The sequence below is a fragment of the Octopus bimaculoides genome, chromosome 16 (assembly GCF_001194135.2).
Source record: "Octopus bimaculoides isolate UCB-OBI-ISO-001 chromosome 16, ASM119413v2, whole genome shotgun sequence".
NCBI lineage: Eukaryota > Metazoa > Mollusca > Cephalopoda > Octopoda > Octopodidae > Octopus > Octopus bimaculoides.
In genome coordinates this window covers 39,848,507-39,852,851 of record NC_068996.1, presented here as the reverse complement: position 1 = coordinate 39,852,851, position 4,345 = coordinate 39,848,507, and the positions used below count along the sequence as shown (strand labels likewise).

The following is a 4,345-nucleotide window of genomic DNA, read 5'->3' as shown; positions in this document are numbered from 1 at the left end:
GGGGGGGGGGGGGCAAACATAAACACACAAACACACAGACACACACATATACATATATATATATATATATATATATATACATATATACGACGGGCTTCTTTCAGTTTCTGTCTACCAAATCCACTCACAAGGCTTTGGTTGGCCTGAGGCAATAGTAGAAGACACTTGCCCAAGGTGCTACACAGTGGGACTGAACCCAGAATCGTGTGGTTGGTAAGCAAGCTACTTACCACACAGCCACATATATAATGAAATCGAAATCAAATTCGATGACAGCACCACATGAAAGGCATCCGTGCTAGCAGAGCACTAAGAGCATCATCTGAGCATGATCATTGCCAGGGCTGCTGACTGGCCCCCGTGCCGGTAACACCTAAAAAGCACCATTCGAGTGTGATCGTTACCAGCGTCACCTTCCTGGCACTTCTGCTGGTGGTACATGAAATACAGCATTCGAGCGAGGGCATTGCCAGTGCTGCTGGACTGGCTCCTGTGCAGGTGGCACATAAAAACACCATTTGAGCATGGCTGTTGCCAGAACTGCCTGACTGCCCCTCATGCTGGTGGCATGTAAAAGCACCCACCACACTCTCAGAGTGGTTGGCATTAGGAAGGGCATCCAGCTGTAGAAACTCTGCCAAATCAGATTGGAGCCTGGTGCAGCTGTCTGGCTCACAAGTCCTCAGTCAAACCGTCCAACCCATGCTAGCATGGAAAGTGGACATTAAACGATGATGATGATGATGATAATATATATATATATATATACACACACAGGGTGGCCCAAAAGTTACAAAAGTGTTGGTAATTCATTTATATTTTATTTTAAATTTACAGTACCTTAGCACCATATACAGTGTGTATATAGGAAATATAGGTATGTTAAGCATGGAAAATCACATTGTGTTTGGTACAAATAAAATAAGGTAACTGCAACAAATTTATCAAAGTTTTAGACTCCTTTGTGACTTGGTCACTCTGTGTATATACATGTAAAGTGAAGGTGCATGGCTCAGTGGTTAGAGTGTTGGGGTTACAATGATGATGTTGTTAGTTCGATTCCCAGATGAGGCTGTGTGTTGTGTTCTTGAGCAAGACACTTTATTTCACGTTGCTCCAGTTCACTCAGCTGTAGAAGTGAGTTGCTACGTCACGGGTGTCAAGCTGTATCAGCCTTTGCCTTTCACTTGGATAACATCGGTGGCGTGAAGAGGGGAGGCTGGGATGCATGGGCGACTGGTAGTCTTCCATAAACAACCTTGCCTGGACCTGTGCCTCGGAGGGGAACTTTCTATGTGCAATCCCATGGTCATTCATGACTGAAAAGGGTCTTTACCCGTTACTCTCTGTGTGTATAATGGCATGGAGAGGGGAGGCTGGGATGCATGGGTGACTGCTGGTCTTCCATAAACAACCTTGCACGGACTTGTGCCTGAGAGGGTAACTTTGTAGGTGCAGTCCCATGGTCATTCATGACCGAAGTGGGGTCTTTGTGTGTGTGTAAAGCTAAGGAATTAGGAAAAGAATTAGGTTAGATGAAATGTGGTTTGGTTTTCTACCAATGAGAAGTACTATTGACGCTCTCTTTCTTTTAGAAGTATTACCTAAATGTACTGAGTACTTGTCAGTGGAGAAAGTCTTCAGCAGAATCCTGTGATTTGGTCTGTGAAGTTCTTTGGTGATGGCCCTCATTGATTTTTTGGTGTCATCATCATCAAAAATGTTTTGAAGCTGTTGGATAAATTGAGGTGTCCTTATAGTATCTGAACGCTTAGAATGTTTGTTCTTCTTTTTGATACAGTTGAAATATTCCCACCAGAGATTTCCAGAGATCTTGCGACATTTAGAAAGTTGGCAATTTCTGAATTACTGTGTGCTTGCACATATGGTAACAATGACTGCATGTCTTTTCATTTCTTGTGTTAGCATTTTATCTGCCATGGGGGATCTGAAAGTGACAAAAAATCTTTTAATTAGTTTGTAAAATATAATATACTGATAATTAAGTGTCCTGAAATACTCCTCACATCTCATATAACGATGTTAGAGTTTGTAAGCACCAGACATAGACAGAAAAAGAGCTACATTCCTACTGTGTATCTATGCATGAATATGTGTAAGAAGTTAGGTTAATAGGTAGATAATTATGTAGGTAGTTAGGTAGGTATGTGTGTGTGAATGAACAAACGAATGAATGAATAACTGATACTTGATTCATGTAAATGTTTTAAACTTCTTTTAAAACCCATTTATTTGCACTTATCTTATGTAACACCCCATGGGAGTCCAGCACATGTGGTACAGACAGATGTCTTTTCTTCGTTGGAGACTGTGATACACCATATATTTAATTGTAGCTTTTATGGTGCATTCCCCTTCTTCTCCACTAAAAAAACCCTCTCAGAAAATCAGCCTGCATCTTATACACTGAATGTCAGGGCTTTGGCTACTAGCATGTGGTGAACCAAGAAAGGGGGCCTTCTAAAACTGGGGTTTTTATAAATTAGTGTACCTTATTAGGCCATCAAATATACATTTGTGGCCAAAAGTTTGGAACAATTTTCTAAAACTTAAAATTGTTATGCCCAAGTACAATTTAATTCAAATATATACAATATGGAGATATACTTACCTAATAATTTGCAGACCTATGTTCCAAAATTTTGGCCAAGTAATAATATATTATTACCAACCACATGGTTCCAGGTTCAGTCCCACTGCGTAGCACATTGGGCAAGTGTCTTCTACTATAGCCTCGAGCCGACCAAAGCCTTGTGAGTGTATTTGATAGACAGAAACTGAAAGAAGTCCGTCATATATATGTATGTGCGTGTGTGTTTGTGTGTCTGTGTTTGTCCCCACTAACATCGCTTGACAACTGATACTGGTGTGTTTACGTCCCCGTAACTTAGCGGTTCAGCAAAAGACACCAATAGAATAAGTACTAGGCTTACAAAGAATAAGTCCTGGAGTCAATTTGCTCAACTAAAAGGCGTTGCTCCAGCATGGCTACAGTCATATGACTGAAACAAGTATAAGAGTATTGCAAATTAAATATAACTTTGGACATTTAATATAAAAGTTCTAATTTTCAGCCCTATGTTCCAAACATTTGGCCACAACTGTAGTACATTTATTTATTCTTATCTAAGAATGTCATCTCTTTGTAGCATTTTCAAAAATGGTATATCATATAAGCTAGCCTAGTGTTCCATATATTCTAGACTAATGACGTTTTCTTCTACTTTGAAAATTTGATCTATCCGTTTATTGTTCCTGTGTTTGCTCATATCCAAAACATGACAATATCTTTATGTTAGTAATTGGGGATAACCATATTATTTGTTTGTTCATTAATTAATCTTTCGTTGATTGATTAATAATTATCAACGTTTATCCATTTAGAGTCCTTTGAGAATGTTTTGATCATCTCTGTCTCTTAGGTTTCTGAATATTACTTGATAGCAGCTTTTTACCCTTTAGCATTTAAACCAATTGTTTCTTGCCCAGATATTCTACCCAGATCTGGCCTGTCACACCTACCCTACAATGTTATTCTAAAGGTACACAATCGCATCATCAAATTCTCAAAGCTACAAGTTAATATGACTGGTTTAACCTTTTATCCTCCAGATTACTCCACATCCATGATTTATTCATGACAATGCAAAGAAATAAGCATTTGAGAGATTAATCTGAATGTTAAAGGGTTAATAACAACAAAGCTCTATGTTTTCTACAACAACACAATCACTACACAATATTAGAGGAAAACAGCTCAACATAATTCCTGTACAGAAACAACTAAAATGCAAATAAAAGCATCCTCTGTTTATCATTTAAACCAGCTATTTCCAGCCCAGATATTCTATGTGTTTTATGTTTAAACTGGCCAGATCTAGTCACTCACATCTACCCTACAATGTTAATCTAAAACTAAACAATCGCATCATGGAAATCTCAAAGCTATGAGATAATACATGACTAATTCAAAATAATGTGAATAAATAGGCATTAAATTAGGTATTAAATTTGACAGAATAATCTGAATGCTGAAGGGTTAAACCAGTCATATCCAAGCTAAATATTCTATGTTTTATGTTCAAACTGACCGTATCCAGCCTTTCACACCTACCCTACAGTGTCATTCTAAAAAAAAAAATTAAACCCCATATTCATTTTTCTTATGAACCACATGGTTCTAGGTTCAGTCACACTGCGTGGCACCTTCGGCAGGTGTCTTCTACTATAGCCTTGGGCCCACCAAAGCCTTGGGCCCACCAAAGCCTTGTGAGTGGATTTGGTAGACAGAAACTGAAAGAAGCCCATCGTATATATGTATATA

The 4,345-nt window shown here is 38.7% G+C and overlaps 1 protein-coding gene and 1 long non-coding RNA gene across 2 annotated transcripts in view; one reads left to right on the top strand and one right to left on the bottom strand.

The window, feature by feature from the left end:
• The window catches only part of LOC128249625 (uncharacterized), a 7,343-nt gene extending 5,405 nt beyond the window's left edge, over nucleotides 1–1,938 (bottom strand). The window contains exon 1 of the long non-coding RNA XR_008265741.1: nucleotides 1,605–1,938. This is a non-coding gene — a long non-coding RNA (uncharacterized LOC128249625). The remainder of the gene's footprint in view (nucleotides 1–1,604) is intronic.
• Nucleotides 1–4,345, top strand: part of LOC106875566 (dentin sialophosphoprotein) — a 287,625-nt gene that overhangs the window by 261,837 nt on the left and 21,443 nt on the right. The window lies entirely within an intron of this gene.